General features: G+C 39.9%; 1 protein-coding gene and 1 long non-coding RNA gene across 11 annotated transcripts in view; one reads left to right on the top strand and one right to left on the bottom strand.

Moving 5' to 3' along the window:
- Window positions 1-303: 303 nt before the first annotated feature.
- Window positions 304-23448, top strand: part of LOC135097895 (uncharacterized) — a 24216-nt gene continuing 1071 nt past the window's right edge. Inside the window, exons 1-7 of one of the 7 annotated variants that reach the window (XR_010266324.1) lie at window positions 304-792; window positions 12800-12995; window positions 13340-13434; window positions 19492-19661; window positions 20868-20979; window positions 22617-22728; window positions 23261-23417. This is a non-coding gene — a long non-coding RNA (uncharacterized LOC135097895). Of the gene's footprint in view, window positions 793-855; window positions 1095-2102; window positions 2427-12799; window positions 12996-13339; window positions 13444-19491; window positions 19662-20867; window positions 20980-22616; window positions 22729-23260; window positions 23418-23448 lie in introns of those variants that run through there. The other 6 variants (XR_010266326.1, XR_010266322.1, XR_010266323.1 and 3 more) reach the window with 6 other exon arrangements.
- Window positions 21490-23448, bottom strand: part of LOC135097894 (uncharacterized) — an 18636-nt gene continuing 16677 nt past the window's right edge. For all 4 annotated transcript variants that reach the window (XR_010266320.1, XR_010266319.1, XR_010266321.1 and 1 more), the window contains exon 9: window positions 21490-22793. The gene's annotated coding sequence lies outside the window, so the exon portion shown is untranslated. The remainder of the gene's footprint in view (window positions 22794-23448) is intronic.

Genomic DNA, 23448 nt, shown 5'->3' with positions numbered 1-23448 from the left:
TCTCTCATGTGCATTCTCCTCCTTGAGACCCTTGTGGTGGTTGGTGGTTGGTCCTGACAGCGTGTAATTGGAGGTCACTCTTTTTAGTCTTTTTCTTTTCTTTTTCTTCTTTTTCTCTCCTTTACTCGGGTCTCTTCACTGCAGGTTGTGTTAAGTTTCCTTAATTTATTTATTTCCACGTGATTATTATTATTATTATTATTATTATTATTTTTTTTTTTTTTCAGTCTTTACGTGTGTGTGTGTGTACTCAATATCTACTTTTTTCTGCCTCGTTATGTATTTTAATGTAAACATTTCAACACCATTATCTATCATTTCCTTCTCAAGTGCCCCCTCGTATTAATATCCCTCGCAGACTCCATTCCAAACACGTGAAAATCGAATACCATTTGTAAGCGCGCAGGAGGGTCTTTAAGTTCCTCTCGGTGGCGCAAACACACCGTGGAATAAGTTTGTTATGGTGAAGGCGGCGGTGGCTGGCAAGCCGTTTTTCACCAACTTCCTGCACGGCGGCATTTGGGAGGTAAAGGCTTATAATACTTCATCTTTATCACTGCTGGGGGAGAGGAACACGCAGGAACAATGTGCATTGCCACCAAAGGGTTCACAAATCCCTTCCTGACACCTCTTACAGATTCCATGCATTTCTTCCTGTGGTGATGAGCGGGCGAGCGGCGCGGCTTGCGTCAGGCAGCGAGGCGCGAGATGTGAGCGGCCAAGGTTTAGCCAATCAGCGAGTGGCGAGGCGCTGTGTTGTGGGGTCCCGCAGAGCTGCCAACATCTGCAAAGGTTTACTGATATCAGAATGCTGAGTTTCTAGACAATATTGAGAAAGGAGAGGCTGGAATATCATTGCCAGTATACACAGAACGTGCTGATATAGCGGTTGTTTTGCCTGGTAATATTCTAGTCGGCAGTGGATCTTAAGATTCATGGTTTTGTTGGTAACGCACTACCGGCAGACTTCCCACTCCATACTTGTGCGCATATCTTGAGGGACAGAGACCCAGTGAAGATGAGGGCGTTATATATTTCTTTGTTGCCTCATCGCCTTCGTGTGGTCATCCCGCGTCACCCACGCTAACTTATTGGTAAATCATATCAAAGTTAACTTACAGCTGTAGTACGTATGTTGACTTAGTAATTCAATATTGCAAGTGAATCTCAAAGAGCAACAAACATTTATGTACTAATCAAATTTATTTAATTACATAACTTACGGTATCTACAATATGAGAGAGAGAGAGAGGGGGGGGGGGAGCAGCTACCGTGTCAAGGAAGATAAAATTGCCATGTACAGTAACTAGTGTTTGTGGGGGAGGGTATTACTGCTTATTGGTATGGTAATGTGTTGTGTGTGAGCTCGTGTTCCTAACGCAGGAGGGGGCACAGTATGGTGGTATATACAGGCATTGTAGGGCGGCCTTCCCTGTCGTTGGGTTGTTCTGATGTAATTTTGCAAGTTTTGTTTCTGAAAATGAGGGTTTGATTTATTTAGTTTTTTTTTTTTTTTCTGCAGTGGTCGTATATTTAGTATCAAGAACTAGCTCACTTTACTGAAGTTTGTCATCGGGTAAATTACTAGATTAGCAGCGCGGCTCTCATTTCCTATTTTTTTTTTTTTTTCGGCTTGTAACCCCTACAATGTTGAGGACCTGGTGGGAAAGCGGGGTTTTTGAGTAGGGAGCCAAATTAAGCCTAAATACCGCCTCTTAACACCAAAAACAAGTAGGGAGCTGCCTGCTGCTCGTGTTATGATGACCGCCATGTTTACCTATCATGATACTTGAATATCCACTTGTGTTTATACTTTACTATGCTACACTCGTCCAAGACTACCAATTATTTTCAGCATTTAGTGTTCATACCTGTGGCAATATTCCCGATTGTGTTCCAGGAAATCATTGTGAGATGTCGGAAGTTGTAACTTTAAAACATTTAACTAATTAGCCATCAAATGAATAATAACCATCAACTGTTGCACTGCATTGTCAACATTTCCAAGAGTTCCCCAGACAGAGGCGGGCAGACAGAGGCACCGCCCCGCCAGTCGACGACCTCAGCATAATGACCTGTTTTTACTCCCTCAGTGTCCACATTTCACGAGCTTCATTTTCGAATTGTATCGGTTGATATTAAATAGCGACTTCATGTTGCACTAAATGACAAATCAGTGTTGGGATAAAAACACAAACATTTAAATAATAATAACGATTGATTCATTGCGTGTTTTAAGACGAGCGAATTACCAAGAACCATCTTACTACCTCTCACCCCATCACTAGCGGGAGTTGATGCCTCTCCCTCCCTCCCTCCCTCCCTCTGCTCGGAGACTGTCACGCAGCGGTAAGTATTCGTTGTGTTGTGAATATTGGCGTCAGTGTCGCGGGGCGGCGTCGGTGTGGCAGGAAAGCGACACGTAGGTAGGTACCGTGACGCGGCCGCTGCAGGTGAGGTCTGAAAACTGGTGGAAATGAAACCGTATCTGTTGGGGTTGTTAGGTAATAATGGCGGGGTTAAATAGAGGTGGATGATTGTTCCTTGCTGATTGTGCGTGGACAGGGAAAATGTTCATCTGGTAATGACTCATAACCTCGTGTTTTGAAGCGCTTTGCTCTCTCATCAGAACAGCATTCAAAGGCCACATACGGTACATAAGCTCAGGGATGATTTTTTTTTTTTTTTTTCCCTACTAATGCACATTCCTCTATTGCCATTCTTGTTACTCCCACCGACCCTCCAATGCAGCGTTCCCAGCCCGGTCCGCGTCATCACATCATTGCTAGACGCACACATGAACACATCATTCGCCTCATAAGAACAAAGGACCTCCATTACTCCGTCATCTTTCCCCTCCCTCACACTGCTCCTGTTACTCCCTCCCTCCCATCCTGCCCCTCCCTCTCCCCCTGCTATCCCTCCTTCTCCCTCTCATCCTTCTTCCTCTCTCTCCTACCACTGTCCCACCCCGACCCCACATTTCTCTCCTCACTCCTCCCTCTACTCCACCTCTACCTTCTTCCCCACCATCCTTTTCCTCTCATTTTCCCTTCTCTCATCCTGCTTATTTCCCACCATCCCGTTTTTCCCTCTCCCTCTCCCCTTTCTCACTCTTAAACTAGGTATTAATATACTGCCACAGTGACGAAAAATGGAGAGAGAGAGAGAGAGAGAGAGAGAGAGAGAGAGAGAGAGAGAGAGAGAGAGAGAGAGAGAGAGGCTGTTCTTTTCATATTTTCATAAGCAAACTAATTAATTGTTTCATTTGCCTTCCACTATCTTGTTCTATTTAGTTAGCGTTTTGCACTTAATTTTCTTTTTCTTTTACCTCGTATTTTTTCGTGTTATTCATCTTCTCCTCCTCATTTGTTTACCACTCATTCTTTTCCATGCAGTTCAGCCACGTACAGCTCTCTCTGCTCTGCTCTACAAGACTTTTTTTTTTTTTTATCAATACCACACCCACCATCCTCCTCCTCCTCCTCCTCCTCCTCCTCCTCCTCCTCCTCCTCCTCCTCCTCACACTGTGCATCCTCTAATGTGATGGTACAGAAAAATTTATGATTGTTTATGCCGAGAACATAAATTGTCTTGTGCAACGATCGGCCTGGACACAGCCTTCCTTCCCCCTTCCCTTCCTCCCTTTTTCTCTCCCTACCCTCCCTCCTTTTCTCCCTCCTTCCCCCCTCTCACTATCTTCTTTCTTCTTCCCTCTTCCCCTTTCATTTATTTATTTATTTATTTTTATCGTAGTCGCTCTCCTGTTACCTCTCCTCCTCCTCCTCCTCCTCCTCCTCCTCCTCCGTGTCTGTAATTCATTTATCTCCATTTTTTTTTTTTTTTTCAGCGCCTGTCACTTATTTTCTTGCTTTCCTTGTTCCCCTTAGTGTGTCTCTTCACACACACATACTCTCTCTCTCTCTCTCTCTCTCTCTCTCTCTCTCTCTCTCTCTCTCTCTCTCTCTCTCTCTCTCTCTCTCTCTCTCATCCAACTTTATTTCCTTTTTAGTTTGGTTTCTGTTAAACATACCACATCTTGTTTATTGTTCTTTAAGTAGTCTTTAAGTTCCAATAGGCTGGACACCAAGCCATCTATGTTAGTATACAATAATCTTTAAACTTCTACGTGGTGATCGTGTGTGGCATCTTTGTGTCACCATTTCCTCACTTTAATGTCCATGACTTTCCAGGTGAATCTTTTTGCTTGTTCTTGTGTTCTTTCCATTTTTTTTTTTCTGAGCCTCTACTCTCAGTTCTTCACTTTCTTCTTCGTTCATGTCTCTTTATCTATATTTCCTTCATTCCTTCTTTTTTTGCCAATTTTCCTGTTCTTTGCAAGACATGTTCTGCTGGTGTTTGTGACATGAATCTTATTTTCCTTGGTTTTGTTCTGCTTCCTTTATATTTTCCAATCCTGTAAACCTTTTCAGTGTGTTCAGTTATTCCCTCTCCTTCCTCCACCACTTCTATAATTTCCTTACCCCTTTTTCACTTATTTCTCACTAGCTATTTTCATGGGTATGTCCTTCTCCTTAACCCCAAATACCACCACACACATCTTTCTCTGTACTGTGTCTCTCACAAGATTACTTTTTTCCCTTTGATACTTTAATCCTTTCTTTTTCATATCCTTATTGTGTTCCTGTTGCTGTTGCCTTATTGTCTCCTCCATCTCCACCTCTTGTTGTCGTTCTCCCTCTTCTTTCCAACTTTTAATTTCCTTTCACTAACTCCTTCATTTTTCCAACCCTAACCTTTATCTTGCAAAGCTTTCTGTAACTCTTCCTTCTCTCCCTTGAGTTTCTTAATTTCTTCACAGTACTTCTTGTTGAAGTTCACTATTTTTGTCACCTCTTCTCTTAGTTCTTTTTCTTTTTTTCTTTCCATCTCTCTCTTTTCACTTTAAACACTTTAAACACTTTAAACACTTTATTATGTTTGTCTGTAATACATATATAAGCTTAAGGTACAATTGATTGAAAGACAAATAGCCCCTTATGAAGCACAAGCTTTTTGGGCACACTTAATATCTACTTAATACTGAAATGTAAAACAACACTAAACTAAAAATCTAATTGAAGAAAATGAAAAAAAAAAAAAAAATTAATAGCAATAACAAAAGATTTAGGGATAAATGGCTTTGCAAGAACAGGAAGGAAAGGAGAAAAATTATAATTATACATGAGAAATAGAGAAAATTGAAGTGGAATCTGATTATAAACAAGCAAATATTAGTTTTGAGAATAATTAAACAAACAAATAAATATGTATATATACTAGAGGTTATAAACTATTTTAGTTACAGAGGATATGAACTATTTGGTTACAATACCAAGAAACAAAATAACTGATATTGATAAAAATTGATTGAAGTACAAGATGTGTCAGTATTGAGACAATAAATATTCTTTTAGTTTTCTCTTAAAGATATTTACGCTTAATGAATTTTTTATGTGTGACAGGGTGCTATTCCATATTTTGGGACCTTTATACATTAGAGAGTGTTGGTAGAGAGTTAAAGTATGATGGGGAATCTGTAGAGAATGTCTGTAGCGTGTGGAGTGGTTATGAGTTAGGGTCAGGGTATTATTGTTGTTGGAATTTATCAATTTGAACATGTATGATGCAATAGAGAAGTTTGATAAGTCAGAGAGTTGAAGGATTTTCATAGATTTAAAGAGTGGAGGTGTGTGTTGGAGGAAGTCACTATTAGTCATGATTCTAATAATTTTCTTGTGGAGGATGTTTAGATTTTGTAGATGACATGGGTAGGTAGTGGACCAAATTGGATTGCAGTAGGTTAAGTGTGGGTATATATGGGCATAATACATGATTTTCATAATTTCCACTGGAACAAAGTTTTTTATTTTCAGCAATAGAGCTATTGATCTAGATAATTTTAGGCAAAGGTTTGATATGTGATATTTAAAGGTAAGATTATTGTCAAATGTGACTCCAAGAAATTTTGTCTTAGAAACTTGCGTGATATCTTTATCTAATATGGTAAGTCTAGGTAAGGGTTGGTATTTGGTGGTGGTATTTGTAAATAACATGTAGGAAGTTTTAGCTGTGTTAATTGTTAGGCGATTTGCAAGACACCATTCAGAAAAGGCAGATAATTCTAGGTTGGCTCTGTAGATTAGGTCAGTGGGATTATCACCAATCATGTACAAGGTGGAGTCATCAGCAAACTGTATAGTGTTGAAAGCAGTAGAGGCATTGCTGATATCATTGATATATATCAGGAAAAGATAGGGCCTAAGATGCTACCTTGTGGCATGCCAAGATGTATAGGTTTGATGGTAGATTTAGAGTTATTGTAGGATGTAAAATGAGATCGGCCAGTTAAATATGATTTGAACCAATTTTCCACACAACCGCGAATACCATAATGACGTAATTTGTCTATTAGAATGTTTGGGTCAACTGTGTCAAAAGCTTTGCTGAAATCAATGAAAATGGATATTATAGACTTATGTTTATTCAAGGCATCGTGTAGGTCAGAGGTAAACACATTTATAGCGTCAAAAGTATTTAGTCCGGGGCGGAAACCAAATTGCCTATTATTTAAGATTTTTTGTGAATTGAGGTAGTTCATGAGGAAGTTCTTCATAATGATTTCAAATATTTTAGAGAACACTGGTAAAATAGAGATTGGTCGGTAGTTTGAGATATTAGTTTTACTTCCCGATTTATGGATAGGGATAATTTTTGCCAGCTTGAATCAATTAGGGAAAACTCCATCTTTTATTGAATCATTGAATAATTTTGAGAGTGGCTCTGCTAGAAGATTTTTGTTCTTTTTGATTATTTTCACAGGTATTTCATCCGTAGGGCATTTTTTATTTTTTAAGGCAGAAATAGCTTTTACTATGTCATTTCCTGTCACTATGGGAATATTCATGGAATTTAGGAAATTACCTCTGAGATAAGAAATGTGTGAGTTTTGAGCTCTAGGAAGCTGGGAGCTAAGTTGAGGTGCAATTTGTGAAAAATAGGTGATGAATGCATTTGAAATTTCATGTGGAGTGTGTAGGACTGTGTCATTATAGTGTAGTGTGTGGGAGACCGTCTTGTTATTATTATTAATGTTTTCTATTTCGGTAATTAGTTCCCAAACTTTTTTTGTGTTAAGTCTAAAATTTTCAAACCTTTGTAGGTAATATTCAGATTTTTTACGTTTTATTAAGTTATTTAGATAATTTCTGTAATGTTTGTAGTGGTCCATTGTAATTGACCCTAGTTTGTATAGTTTGTACAGCTGATATTTATGTTTTGTTGAATTTATTAACCCCTGTGTTAACCAAGGCTTACTTAGTCTTTTGGATGTGATAGTTTTGGTTATTTTGGGGAAGCAGGAATAGTATATTTTATATAATTTATCCAGGAATATTACGCAGTTTGTGTTTGTGTCACTGCTGGTGAGGTAGAGATTCCAGTCTGTATTTGATAGGGTCTGTGTGAATTTCAACCGATTTACTCTATTTTGTAGCCTAAAATCAACTTTGTGGTGAATATTGCACACTTTATCAGAGACTGGAATATTGATAAACACTGGAAGGTGGTCACTGATAGGAAAGTGGAAAATTCCAGAAGAGACTGGTTCATTGAAGTTTGTCCAGACGTGATCCAATAAAGATGGGGCTGCAGTTGTATTTATGTCTGAAAATCTTGTTGGTCGAGATATATGTGGGAAGTAATTGTTTGATTGCATAGTTGTAATGAAAGAGTTAGTAGGAGGGTGTGACACATGTTCAAGAAGGTTTATATTGAAGTCACCTATGAGTATATTCCTGTTGTTTGTGAAAAAGTTACTTGAAAGAAGATTATCAATATATGCATTAAATTCATTTACTTTAGCATGTTTACTATTTGGTCTGTAAATACAAGAAACAGAGTAGGAGGTAGTAGGTAGAATAATTTTCACACTACATAGTTCAGCATTTTCATCACACATGCAAAAATCCTTAATAATTTCACTTTGTAGGTCAATATTTACATAAATTGCAACACCCCCACCTGGAGAGTATAAAGGCCTGTGAACATGATATGACTTATAGCCATCAATTTCGTGAAGGTGAACATTATTTGCATTGAGCCAGGTTTCACTTATACATAAGATATCAGGGAGTTTGGGAAGAGATTTGATAAAAGAGATTACTTGGTCATAATTTTTGTTTAGTGAGCGGGCATTTATATGGAGAATATTGATATAGTCAGCGCTACTTCTTGGTATAACATTCTTGTATGAGGTAAGGTCATGATAATTACAGATATCATCTAACTCAGAGATAAGCACATGGAATTTATTATTTCTATGCCGATGCTATCAGATTCATTGTTGTCTTCTAAGTCGTTGAAAAGTGTATTGAGGAGATTCTCACTAGTAAAGTTCATGATATAGAAAGGGGAATTAAAGAAAGGCTAGTAGAAAAGGGGGCAAGTATGGGTAGCAGAGAGGGAGGAGGGAGTGGAAGGGATTTGGAAAAGTTTAAGGGAGAGGAAAGGAAGGATATGATAAGTAGAGATAGAGAAGAATAATCAAAGAATAAGGAAATACATAATAAAAAATTAAAATAAAAATTAAATAAAAAGAAATTGGAAGGCTTACCAGGTATGCCATAAGAAGGGTGGAAGGTAGATTGCAAAATGTTTGCAGAATTTGGTGATCAAAAGGATTAAGTTGATAAAACTAGAAATGTTCAAGATATTGGCAAAGTAAAGATGATAGAATAAAGCTTCATACCCAAGATATTGGCAAAGTAATAGATAAATAGGCAAAGTAGTAGATGATAAAAGAAAGTTTCATATGATGAAATCTAGAAAAAATTAAGATGAATAATAATTAAGATGAATAATAATAGGTTGGAGACATGCATAGGATATGACATATAAAATATATACACAGGAAAGGATAATGAATACATTATATATATAAATTAAATAGACATAAAGATTTCTAGAATGTTTGGTAGGAAATATTGCATCATGTTGAGTTAAGAGCACATTTAAGACTGGGTCAGAACAGGATCTAGGAAAATGTTCAAAGACTTCAGTGTTTTTTTTTTTTTTTTTTTTTTTTTTTTTTTTTTTTTTTTATGTAGGAAGGATACTGGCCAAGGGCAACAAAAATCTAATAAAAAAAAATGCCCACTGAAATGCCTGTCCCTAAAAGGGTCAAAGCAGTGGTCAAAAATTGGTGGATAAGTGTCTTGAAACCTCCCTCTTGAAGGAATTCAAGTCATAGGAAGGTGGAAATACAGAAGCAGGCAAGGAGTTCCAGAGTTTACCAGAGAAAGGGATGAATGATTGAGAATACTGGTTAACTCTTGCGTTAGAGAGGTGGACAGAATAGGAGTGAGAGAAAGAAGAAAGTCTTGTGCAGCGAGGCCGCGGAAGGAGGGGAGGCATGCAGTTAGCAAGATCAGAAGAGCAGTTAGCATGAAAATAGCGGTAGAAGACAGCTAGAGATGCAACATTGCGGCGGTGAGAGAGAGGCTGAAGACAGTCAGTTAGAGGAGAGGAGTTGATGAGACGAAAAGCTTTTGATTCCACCCTGTCTAGAACAGCAGTATGAGTGGAACCCCCCCAGACATGTGAAGCATACTCCATACATGGACGGATAAGGCCCTTGTACAGAGTTAGCAGCTGGGGGGGTGAGAAAAACTGGCGGAGACGTCTCAGAACACCTAACTTCATAGAAGCTGTTTTAGCTAGAGATGAGATGTGAAGTTTCCAGTTCAGATTATAAGTAAAGGACAGACCGAGGATGTTCAGTGTAGAAGAGGGGGACAATTGAGTGTCATTGAAGAAGAGGGGATAGTTGTCTGGAAGATTGTGTCGAGTTGATAGATGGAGGAATTGAGTTTTTGAGGCATTGAACAATACCAAGTTTGCTCTGCCCCAATCAGAAATTTTAGAAAGATCAGAAGTCAGGCGTTCTGTGGCTTCCCTGCGTGATATGTTTACCTCCTGAAGGGTTGGACGTCTATGAAAAGACGTGGAAAAGTGCAGGGTGGTATCATCAGCATAGGAGTGGATAGGACAAGAAGTTTGGTTTAGAAGATCATTAATGAATAATAAGAAGAGAGTGGGTGACAGGACAGAACCCTGAGGAACACCACTGTTAATAGATTTAGGAGAAGAACAGTGACCGTCTACCACAGCAGCAATAGAACGGTCAGAAAGGAAACTTGAGATGAAGTTACAGAGAGAAGGATAGAAACCGTAGGAGGGTAGTTTGGAAATCAAAGCTTTGTGCCAGACTCTATCAAAGGCTTTTGATATGTCCAAGGCAACAGCAAAAGTTTCACCAAAGTCTCTAAAAGAGGATGACCAAGACTCAGTAAGGAAAGCCAGAAGATCACCAGTAGAGCGGCCTTGACGGAACCCATACTGGCGATCAGATAGAAGGTTGTGAAGTGATAGATGTTTAAGAATCTTCCTGTTGAGGATAGATTCAAAAACTTTAGATAAGCAGGAAATTAAAGCAATAGGACGGTAGTTTGAGGGATTAGAGCGGTCACCCTTTTTAGGAACAGGTTGAATGTAGGCAAACTTCCAGCAAGAAGGAAAGGTAGATGTTGACAGACAGAGCTGAAAGAGTTTGACTAGGCAAGGTGCAAGCACGGAGGCACAGTTTCGGAGAACAATAGGAGGGACCCCATCAGGTCCATAAGCCTTCTGAGGGTTTAGGCCAGCGAGGGCATGGAAAACATCATTACGAAGAATTTTAATACGAGGCATGAAGTAGTCAGAGGGTGGAGGAGAGGGAGGAACAAGCCCAGAATCGTCCAAGGTAGAGTTTTTAGCAAAGGTTTGAGCAAAGAGTTCAGCTTTAGAAATAGATGTGATAGCAGTGGTGCCATCTGGTTGAAGTAGAGGAGGGAAAGAAGAAGAAGCAAAGTTATTGGAGATATTTTTGGCTAGATGCCAGAAATCACGAGGGGAGTTAGATCTTGAAAGGTTTTGACATTTTCTGTTAATGAAGGAGTTTTTGGCTAGTTGGAGAACAGACTTGGCATGGTTCCGGGCAGAAATATAAAGTGCATGAGATTCTAGTGAAGGAAGGCTTAAGTACCTTTTGTGGGCCACCTCTCTATCATGTATAGCACGAGAACAAGCTGTGTTAAACCAAGGTTTAGAAGGTTTAGGACGAGAAAAAGAGTGAGGAATGTACGCCTCCATGCCAGACACTATCACCTCTGTTATGTGCTCAGCACACAAAGACGGGTCTCTGACACGGAAGCAGTAGTCATTCCAAGGAAAATCAGCAAAATACCGCCTCAGATCCCCCCAACTAGCAGAGGCAAAACGCCAGAGGCACCTTCGCTTAGGGGGATCCTGAGGAGGGATTGGAGTGATAGGACAAGATAAAGATATGAGATTGTGATCGGAGGAGCCCAACGGAGAAGAAAGGGTGACAGCATAAGCAGAAGGATTAGAGTTCAGGAAAAGGTCAAGAATGTTGGGCGTATCTCCAAGACGGTCAGGAATACGAGTAGGGTGTTGCACCAATTGCTCTAGGTCATGGAGGATAGCAAAGTTGTAGGCTAGTTCACCAGGATGGTCAGTGAAGGGAGAGGAAAGCCAAAGCTGGTGGTGAACATTGAAGTCTCCAAGAATGGAGATCTCTGCAAAAGGGAAGAGGGTCAGAATGTGCTCCACTTTGGAAGTTAAGTAGTCAAAGAATTTCTTATAGTCAGAGGAGTTAGGAGAGAGGTATACAGCACAGATAAATTTAGTATGAGAATGACTCTGTAGTCGTAGCCAGATGGTGGAAAACTCGGAAGATTCAAGAGCGTGGGCACGAGAGCAGGTTAAGTCATTGCGCACATAAACGCAGCATCCAGCTTTGGATCGAAAATGAGGATAGAGAAAGTAGGAAGGAACAGAAAAGGGGCTACTGTCAGTTGCCTCAGACACCTGAGTTTCAGTGAGGAAAAGAAGATGAGGTTTAGAAGAGGAGAGGTGGTGTTCTACAGATTGAAAATTAGATCTTAGACCGCGAATGTTGCAGAAGTTAATGAAGAAAAAGTTGAGGGGGGTGTCAAGACACTTAGGGTCGTCGACGGAAAGGCAGTCCGACCTGGGGACATTTATGGTCCCCTCCCCAGATGGGGACTCTGAGGCTGGTGTAGGAGTCGCCATGATTTTAAAATTTTTTGAGTGAAGGGTGTGTGTGTTATTAGGTGCTTGTAGTTTTGTGTGGAGGAAGAGAGTTGTCTTTAGAGGGCAGGCTGTGACTACCCCCTTGTGTTGTGAGACACAAAGGGAAACGTTCAGTGAGGTCACAGCTGGTTATCATGTGTTTTTGACTAGATGTTTTTAATTTAACAAAGATCTTTCCATCCCTTGTGTAGCACTGTTGGAAAAGCTCCTTGTTTTTTTTCCTGATACCCCAAACTGTATTGAAGATGTTGCGTCGTTTTGGAGTGAGACTTTCATTAATATAGAGGCTAGGTTTAACTTTTACACAGGCATCCATTATTTCTGCCTTCTTTGATCTATTTAGCAGCTTTACAATTATTGGTCTCTCTTTGTTTTGACTTTTTGAACCTAACCTGTGAGCAACATTGATGTCAGCATGACTTAAATTGATGTGCAGATTATCTTTAACTGAATTCACAACAAGGTCAGTTGAGTTTTCATGGTTTTGTTCTCTGGGCAATGCAGGACCACTAATTATTATAGTATCTCTTCTTTCATATTGCTCTACAACATCAAGTTGATTTTCAAGTTTGCTGACTGTATCCTAAAGTCATCTCTAATATATCACTGGATATCTTTTTTACAGAGAAAGAGAGAGAGAGAGAGAGAGATGAAGGGGAGGGAAGGCCCACAGCCAAAAGGTGTGAATGGATTTACTTGATCCCCTTCCTTTGAGTGAACTGCCGCCCTTCGTATGGAAACTTTTACTTGTTAAGTTAATCCACCAGAGATTAGAAGATGTGGAAGAGTGGAAAAAGACATGCCCTGGGTCCATCATTTTTGTGAGTGACTTGTACCTGAGACGAGGGTGTGAAAAAAATAGTTATCCATCTTGTCCTACCTGGTGATGAACTCTCTTAACTACTAGTACTTATTACATCTTTCCTGACTCTGAGACCAACATGAAGCATTTCTTTTCTTTCACATCCATGTCTATGCACTATACTGGCTAGAAATTGCACAATCTGCTTCTTTAATTGTTTCCTTTCTTGAATGTGCATATAAATGTTTTCAGCTGTGCATTCCATGCTGTGTAATGTTGTAGTGAATGGTTAAATTCAGGACTAAGTTTGAGTCAAACATGTATCAAGCAGCAGGAGTATTGATGTGTGCATTTTCCCTGCAGGCGGTAACACGGAGAGCAAGTGGAAGAAAGAAACCTTGGGAGACTTCCATGACTCAGGAACAAGCACACCTCACTGGGAGCCTTGTGACTGACAGGTGGTTCAGGTGTATACTGTATTTTGTTGGCACAATTGAGAATTCTCTGTTCAAAATTCCAAAATCTGAAAGTTTTTAATTGTCATGTCATGTAACAGATGGAAAATTCCACAAAGTGGTGGAAAGGTTTGCACTGCAAAAAAAAAAAAAAAAAAAAAAAAAAAAGAAAGAAATGATGAATTGTAAAGCCCACAGATGAAAGCTCTGATGCTTGACTTACTGCAATGGGAGGCATCAAAAACTGGCAAGTTACCATCACACACATGCTCTGAATATGTGATGCTCAGTTTTTTAATCTGACTGTGTGCTGAGCGCATAACAGAAGTAATAGTGTCTGGCAAGGAGGCATAAATCTCTCACTCTTATTCTCGACCTAAACCTTCCAAACCTTGGTTTAACATGACCTGTTCTTGTGCTATATATGATAGAAAGGTGGCTTACACAAGGTATTTGAGCCTTGCATCACCAGAATCTCATACACTTTATATTTCTGCCCAAAGTCATGCCACATCTGTTCTTCAACTAGCCAAAAACTCCTTCATTAATAGAAAGTGTCAAAATCTTTCAAGATCTAAGTACCCTCATGACTTCTGGCAACTAGCCAGAAACATCTCCAATAACTTTGCTTCTTTTTTCTCTCCTTTTATTTCAACCAGGTGGCACCACTGCTATCACATCAGTCTCTAAAGCCGAACTCCTTGCTCAGACCTTTGCTAAAAAGTCTACCTTGGACAATTCAGGGCTTGTTCCTCTCTCTCCTCCACACTACTACTACTACTACTACTACTATTAGTACTACTACTACTACTACTACTACTACTACTACTACTACTACTACTACTACTACTACTACTACTACTACTACTACTACCACCACCACCACTACTATTACTACTACCACTATTACTACTACTACTACTACTATTACTACTACTACCTATTAAATTTCTTCGCAATGATGTTTTCCTCACTACTACTACTACTACTACTACTACTACTACTACTACTACTACTACTACTACTACTACTACTACTACTACTACTACCTATTAAAATTCTTCGCAATGATGTTTTCCATGCCCTCACTGGCCTAAACCCTCGGAAGGCTTATGGACCTGATGGGGTCCCTCCTGTTGTTCTCAAAAACTGCACCTCTGTGCTTGCACCTTGCCTAGTCAAACTCAACTCTGTCTGTCAACATCTACCTTTCCTTCTTGCTGGAAGTTTGCCTACATTCAGCCTGTTCCTAAAAAGTGTGACTGTTCTAATCCCTCAAACTACATCTTGTTGCTTTAATTTCCTGCCTGTCTGAAGTTTTTTAATCTATCCTCAACAGAAAGATTCTTAAACATTTATCACTTCACAACCTTCTATCTGATCACCAGTATGTATGGGTTCTGTCAAGACCACTCTACTGGTGATCTGGCTTTCCTTACTGAGTTTTGGTCATCCTCTTTTTGAGATTTTGGTGAAACTTTTGCTGTTGCCTTAGACATATCAAAAGCTTTTGATTGAGTCTGACAAAGCTTTGATTTCCAAACTACCCTCCTACGGCTTCTATCCTTCTCTCTGTAACTTCATCTCAAGTTTCCTTTCTGACTGTTCTATTGCTGCTGTGGTAGACAGTCACTGTTCTTCTCTTAAATCTCTTAACAGTGGTGTTCCTCAGGATTCTTTCCTGTTACCCACTCTCTTATTATTCATCAATGACCTTCTAAACCAAACTTCTTGTCCTATCCATTCCTTTGCTGATGATGGCACCCTGCACTTTTCCACGTCTTTTCATAGATGTCAAAACCTTCAGGAAGCAAACAGCTCATGCAGGGAAACCACAGAATGCCTGACTCCTGATCTTTCTAAAATATCTGATTGGGGCAGAGCAAACTTGGTATTGTTCAGTGCCTCAAAAACTCAATTCCTTCATCTATCAACTCAACACAACCTTCCAGGCAACTATCCCCTCTTTTTCAATGACACTCAACTGTCCCCCACTTCTACATTGAACACCCTTGGTCTCTCCTTTTCTAATTAATCTAAACTAGAAACTTCACATCTCATCTCTAGCTAAAATAGCTTCTATGAAGTTAAGGATTCTGAGATGTCTCCTCCAGTTTTTCTCATCCCCCCAGCTGCTTATCCATCCATGTATGGAATATGCTTCACATGTCTGGGGGGATTCCACTCATACTGCTCTTCTAGACAGGGTGGAATCAAAAGCTTTTTGTCTCATCAACTCCTCTCCTCTAACTGGCTGTCTTCAGCCTCTCTCTCATCACCACAATGTTGCATCTCTAGCTGTCTTCTACCACTATTTTCATGCTAACTGCTCTTCTGATCTTGCTAACTGCATGCCTCCCCTCCCACGGCCTTGCTGCACAAGACTTTCTTCTTTCTCTCACCCCCTATTCTGTCCACCTCTCTAATGCAAGAGTTAACCAGCATTCTCAATCATTCATCCCTTTGGTAAGCTCTGGAACTCCCTGCCTGCTTCTGTTTTTCCACCTTCCTATGACTTGAATTCCTTCAAAAGGGAGGTTTCAAGACACTTATCCTTCAATTTCTGACTACTGCTTTGAATCCTTTTATGGGACTGGCATCTCAGTGGGCATTTTTTTTTATTGGATTTTTTTTGTTGCCCTTGGCCAGTGTCCCTCCTACATAAAAAAAAAAAGTGAACTTTGCTAAAAACTTTTTCAGATGTAGATACACAGAGTTTGCTCATCCATCCCTCTCCTGTGTTATGTCAGTCACTCTTGAATAGAAGTTCATCATGTTGATTACATATGATTGCTTTTTGTCTAAAGCTGTACTGTTTTTCTGTTATATATATATATCGTGTTTTTCTACAACTTCTGTCCAGTGCTTCTCTGTCAGTTTTTCACAGACCTTCCATACTGTGCTGGTCAGTGATGCTGGTCTACAGTCTGGTGGCTCTTCTTTCTCTCCACTTTTATAAACTGGCACAATGCACGTTTTCTTGCATTCCTTGGCCACTCTTCCCGTTGATGGTGAGCACTTCATTATGTCATGTGCTGGTTCACTCCATCTGGTCCTGTTGCTTTTCTCTTTTCCAGTTCCTCCATCATTCTATAGACTACTTTCATTGCTGTAATTTCCCACATTTGCTTTTCTGTCTTCTTGTCTTTTGGTTCTTTAAATTCTGATTCTTCTGTCAAAACTTGCTGGAACTTTTCGTTTAGCAATTCAGTTAGCAATTCAATCAGTCGTGTCTTTTGGTTCTTCATATGTTTCATGTCCATCCTTCAACCTTTCTATTTTTTTCTTTTAGTTTATTTTTTTCTATTTATGAATCTGTAGAACAGTTTTAGTTCTTCCTTGCACTTCCCAATTACATCCTTTTCTTATCCTTTCTCTTCCTCTTGCCTTATTTTCACAGATTTATTTCTTGCTATCTTAAAGTCCTCTTTATTTGTTTGGTTTCCATTTCTTTTCATTGTTATACATGCTTGGCCTCTTATTTTCTTTGCTGTTGCACTTCTTGCATTGAACCATGCCTGTCTTCCTCTTTCTTTAGGTTTGTACTCTGGGATATTCACTGCTGCCTCATATAGTTCCATAAAAATGCCATGGTCATCTTGCACCTCATTTGCTCTCTTCAGCTTTCTCCAGTCCATTGGCTCAAACAGTATCATAAGATGCTCTGTATTCACTGTGCCATAGTTTCTCCTGTTTTCTTTGTGTGCTTCATCCTCTTCACTGACATCACCATCAGCCTCTCTTTCCATCGGTGCGTGGTTGCTTTTTTCCAAGGGACACACACGTCTTAATTCTTTAGTTGGGTGGATTCCTTTCGTTAATGTTAGGCTAAATCTTGTTGGTTTGTCGTCTCCCATCTGTCTTGTATTTTCAGTCACCCATTTCATCACTGTTTTCCATAGTCACCTTCAGATGTCTTTCTCCCCTTGCAGTCTCGTTTCCTTCTGCCTCGAACGTTTCCCGGTTCATTTCTTTGCAGTTGAAGTCACCAACCAATGATTCCCTTTTATTACTTTTGATTAATTTACTCAAGTACTGAATGGTATCTTCTGCTATTTGCTCCAACAACTTGTTTTGGGTGGTACGTGGGTTGTTATTACCATCAGTATTTTTCCATTACTAACCTCCAAGTTAATACTCACTATTTCTGCTTTTCATCCCCTATATTTCACTATTTTTGTCTTCACCTCATTTCCTGTCATTATCATTACACTTCCTCCTCCTTTGGCAGTCCTGTCTCTTCTCCACATATTGCAGTTATTGTTAGTCTGGTTTTCTTCTTTTACCTCTGTTGCCACTAAGCATGCCACCTTCGTTCAGGTTTATCTCTCTCAAATATTTTTGCTGTTCCAGTTTTCTGCATGTTGATCTGTCTATGTTGGCACACGTCACAGTTTGTTGTTCGTTTGTGCTGTTTTTCTCTACTTTATTTTAATTTATTTCTTTACTTTATGTACCATTTCTTCACTCTGTCTCCCAAAAGTCTCCAGAAAAATGTATTTTTTTCTTATTTTGTTGTTGATTCATTTTTCTCTTTTGTCTCTCCATACATTTCTTTCAGTTTTTTTTTCCATTCTTCTGTTGTTGATTCATTTTTCTCTTTTGTCTCTCCATACATTTCTTTCAATTTTTTTCCATTCTTCTTCATTTGTGTTGTTGTTAATGCATATATCCTTGCAATGTTCTTATCTTAGTTTGGATGTTCTTTGTGGTACCTGTTGTTTCCTAATTTTATAATATTCCTCTTTGTATGAGGAGACCACACCACTGCCACATATTCCAATCTTGGTCTTATCATGGAAATCAACAACTTTTTTATCATTCCGTCATCCAAATATGAGAATGCCATTCTTACTCTTTTTAACAAATTCATCGTCTCTCCAGTAATTTTATCAATGTGTCTTTCCAGAGTCAGATTTTCAGCGACTGTTACTCCTAAATCCACTTCCTCTTTTGACTTCTTTAACTTCACACCATCCACCTCATATGATATTGTATTCTTTTCTTACTCTTACCAAACTCCATTACTTTACATTTACTTAAATTGAATTCCATTTGCCAAGATTTACTCCATTTATTTATCTTAATTAAATCATCTTGCAGTACCATACTGTCATTTACATTTTCTACCCTTCTCATCAGCTTAGCATCATCTGCAAATAAGTTTACATAATTATCTATTTCTTCATTTATGTTATTTACATATATTACAAACATTATCGGTCCCAACACTGACCCCTGTGGGACACCACTAGTTCCTTTCAGCCAAGATGAATTTGTGTGTGTGTGTGTGTGTGTGTGTGTGTGTGTGAACCCATGCATTGTCTGGGCTGCCCTATGTGGAACTGGGGGAGTCCGGTACTGCTGTGTACCAGAGACAAGGGTGTGAGGAGACCAGCTATCAATCTTGTGCTGCTTTTTGTTCAATCTCACTGCTATTTCCCAAAACATTCTGAAGCATGTGTATTCTTCCACAGGCATCCCCACACACTATACTGGCTGGGAGTTGCACAGTCTGCTTCTTTTAATCCTTTTCCTCATGAATGTGCATATAAATTAGTTGTGCTGTGCCTTCTGTGCTGTGAAGTGCTTTGTTAATCTCTGAACTGAGAAGCATACTTGTTCATACTTCTGTGCTGCATCTCTACTGCATTCCAGAAGCTCTAGTTGAAGTTGTAAGAGTTTCTAAGGATGTGTTTATGGTTCCAGTGACAGATAACAGTGTTTCTACCTTACTAACAGGAGAAGCAGCCTTAGGGACATGGCTGATCATGTGTGTGGCTTTGAAAAATATTCATGGTAGGAGGGAAGAGTATTTCTGAATGTGGGTCCTTTTTTGATAAGTTACACAGGTATTTAGGGATGTGCTTAAGAGAGATTAATAATATTTTTACCTCATTAACAGGAGAAACAGTCTTTGGAACCCAACAGATTCTCTGTGGCCTTGGAAAATAGTCTTAGTGAGAGAGCTGAGGGTTTGTGAATGTGGACCTAACTTGTGAGTTCAGTGTGATGCCCATAATGCTACAGGAGCACTGATGTGTGTGTGTCCCCCTGCAGGTGATGTCACAGAGAGCAAGTAGAAGAAAGCCTGGGAGACTTGCTTAACTCAGGAGCAAGAGCTGTGCCTCACCGGGGGCTCTGCAATGTGTGGCAGCGACTGCAGGAATCAACACTCGGGTTTGTCAGCACAGTCACAACGACTTTGTTCATCAGACTGTTGGTGAAAGGTGATCAGTGTAAAAGAGGTCAGGATGTGTGTGTGTGTGTGTATTTGTTTGTTTACCTAGTTGTCATGTACAGGATGGGGGCTATGGTGGTGGTGTCTCGTCTTTGTGTCTGGTGGTGTCTGACACGGCCATAAATTCCTACATCATCTCTGCAAACACACGCACGCACGCACACACGCACGCGCACACTACTTTCTCATCAGTCCATTCATGCAGCTACTGGTGTGTGGGGAAAGGTGGTATGTATGTCTTGTGATGGAATTGAATAATAGTGTTTTGTTGTCTTGAAAGATTTCATTCAGTTTAAAATTCCTGCTGCAACAATTGCTGTACCTACTTTGCAATAGTTTCATGAGTGAATATGTACATCACATCAGCAATGAAGGATCAAGCTTTTAGAGTTTGTTTGCAACAGTCATGCATGAATTGTCCTGATGAAATAGCTGTTGTACAGCTATTTCATCAGGACATCAGGTAGCAGGTGATTGTGAGTAGTGCCATGCAGCCAACACCTGGGCTGTGTCTCTGCCTGTCACACCCGCACTGTGAAGGAGCGCATGGAGGTGGTCTGGGGAGCCACAGTACAATTTGTGATATTGGGCCCTCTCAGGTTTTATTGTGCCATTGTCTCACCTCTTGCTTTAGCAGCCTGGAGTGGAGATTGATAGGGTTTTCAAAAGTGTTTTCGTGATTCTGGTGGTAGTTGTAACATTGTTAACCTCTTGTTTGTCCAAGGCCTCATTTGTGAGTGTTTCATTCTTGGCTATTAGTTTTAGCAAGCTGTAGTGGAGGTCAGCAAGAGTTTGAAGCCTCCGATGAGGACAAAGCACTTAAGAACGTGAACCTCCGCCCCAACATGTCTCCCTCGTGTGTGTGTGTGTGTGTGAGAGAGAGAGGAGACCTTCACCACCTTGATGTGTGTCCTGTAGTGCAGTGAAGTATGGAATGGGACTCCTTATGTGTGTGTGTGTGTGTGTGTGTGTGTGTGTGTGTGTGTGTGTGTGTGTGTGTGTGTGTGTGTGTGATGGAAGGCTCTTTGATGTGAGTGTGTCCCATTGAATTGTGGAATGCAATTCTTTCTTTTCTCTGTGTTAGAGGACTCATGCTGCACACTACCAAGTCCCAGGCCATTGTGTAATGAAACTGCCTCTTCTTCTAAGCATTGTCAGTTTCCTCACTACTCTTATTACACTGTTTCTCCTTCAGATTCCACAGACCGACTGGGAGACACACAATGTCAGTGCCACCGTGCAGGGAGTGAGGCCCAAGAGGAGGAAGAGGAGCATTCAAGAAATCAGCTGGCCAGCAGTCCATTCAGGTGTGCCTTTCATTACATCGTTATTTGTCCATAGTTTCCCTTCTGGGGTTGGACAGACCATGAGTATCTCCCACTTGCAGCTGTAGACAATTTCTTCCTTATTGTTAAGTGTTATCATGCCTTCCTCCACACACCATCTCAAGGTCTTCCCAGTGGTTTCCTTCCAAGTACTCTGATGCTCTCTTCAGTTAGTGACCCTGATTTGTAAGCGCCAGGAAGACTGCATGGATAAGGCAGACCACAAACCTTCTGCTAGATGTGGAGTGGCGAATGGCAGCAAAAATACTGGCAGCATCTGATTCTTTGCACCAAAATAGTGTTCTTGTTAACAGATTTATTCACTGCTCACTCATTCACTCACCTCTGAAGGAGTGAAGAGTGTGCACTGAAGTAAGCATTGCAACTGGTGTGTGTGTGTGTGTGTGTGTGTGTGTGTGTGTGGTGTGTTTCTGGTGATGGAGTTTAATAACAGGGTTTTGTCATCTTGAAAGATTTCATAAAAGTACTGAATCTGATTTGGAATTCATGTTGCAACAAAAACTCTCCCTCCTTTGCAACAATTTCACAAATGTATACAGGAAGCAAAGGATGAAGGTTTTAGGCCAAAATGAACTGACAGGAATCAGGAATGATGCGTCCAGCAAAACCTGGCAACACAACAGTGATGTGCATGCTGGTATGTCAGGTCAGGGGTCACCTGCACTTTTTGGGAAATATTCATGAACTCTTGCTTAAACAGAAAATGTTGCAAAATTTCTCACAGGGACTGATCAGGTTCCTCTCCTAGGCATGGAGAGAGAGAGAGAGAGAGAGAGAGAGAGAGAGAGAGAGAGAGAGAGAGAGAGAGAGAGAGAGAGAGAGAGAGAGAGAGAGAGAGAGAGAAGGGGGGCAGGGGGGAGAATTTAATTTTCTTTTATCTATCTTTCTCTCATTTCTTCTTTTATTTCTTCCTCTTCTATTATCCTCATTCTTCTCTCATGTCCTCTTCCTTCTTTGTTGTCTTCTCTCTCCTTCTCTTTCTTCCCTCCTTATTATCATCTGTCTTCTCTTCTCTTCCTTCTTTCTATCACTTCTGAAAAAAAAACAATGAAAATATAAATAATACATTTTGAACATAATAATAATAATGATAATTAATTCTCAATCAGTAACATTCTCTCTCTCTCTCTCTCTCTCTCTCTCTCTCTCTCTCTCTCTCTCTCTCTCTCTCTCTCTCTCTCTCTCTCTCTCTCTCTCTCCTTTATCTCATCCTTCTCATGTCCCCCTCTTCTCTTCCTTCCTTCCTTTCTTATATTCTTCCTCCTCTTTTCTTCCTTTGTCTCTTCTGTCAGTCATTCCTCTGAAATATGAATAAATTTAGAATAATAGTAATAAATTTAATAGAAATAATTTCTTGTATTCTCTCTCCTACACACACACAAAACTCTCTCTCTCTCTCTCTCTCTCTCTCTCTCTCTCTCTCTCTCTCTCTCTCTCAACAAAACCCCTTCTTTTACTCACATACTCAAAAACTCCCTCCCACTACTCACTCAAACTGATTCTCTTAGACACACACACACACACACACACACACACACACACACACACACACACACACACACACACACACACACACACACACACACACACACACCCAGGCTTCCAAGTTGATAATCCAAAAGCCAGCAGATGACAGCTTCCTTCCAGCACACACTTGTATCGCCCAACTTGACCTGCCTGAATACAAGCTGATACAGTCCATGCAGCAGAGTAAAGTTTGAACCTTTTTTTGTTGTTATAACTTGTGGTATGGTCCAGCAGTCTTCCTTTTCCCACTTTTTAAGAGGGGAGAGAAAGAATGGTGGATGACACCACTTGTAAGGAAGACACAAGTTACTATAGTTTAGATGTACTAAAAATTTTTGCACACTAAATGTTTATTACCAAAAAGCTTTATATATATATATATATATATATATATATATATATATATATATATATATATATATATATATATATATATATATATATATATATATATATATATATATAGATATAGATTGATTGATTGATGGAGATATACATTGGTCCCTCTTGTTTCAGTTTGGCAATAGGTTTGAACTGGTACCAACAACCAAACTGGCACATCAGATCCACTTTTGGTGTGCCATTTGCTGACGTAACAGAATGGTGTTGATCCAGTTTGTCGTCCATGTGCATTGTTTGATTTTTGGTAACCTCCCAACAGCCATCTTACTGTTTTTTTGCTGCAATTAACCACATCTTTGGTGTTTGTCCCCAGGAGTGTAGCCTCTACAAGTGATGGAGGGTTGAGGGAGCCAGAAGGGCATGGACACTTGGATATGGATGACACTGGTTTGGGTGCCAAATATTAATAGTGCACCTACACAATTACCACACTCGATCCTCTCACCAGGCTTAACTATAAATAATTAAAGGTAAATAACATCTGTCATCTATTATCTATTG

Source organism: Scylla paramamosain, unplaced genomic scaffold, assembly GCF_035594125.1.
Source record: "Scylla paramamosain isolate STU-SP2022 unplaced genomic scaffold, ASM3559412v1 Contig36, whole genome shotgun sequence".
Taxonomy (NCBI): domain Eukaryota; kingdom Metazoa; phylum Arthropoda; class Malacostraca; order Decapoda; family Portunidae; genus Scylla; species Scylla paramamosain.
Note: the sequence above shows the minus strand (reverse complement) of the source record. Positions and strands in the feature narration are given on the sequence as shown.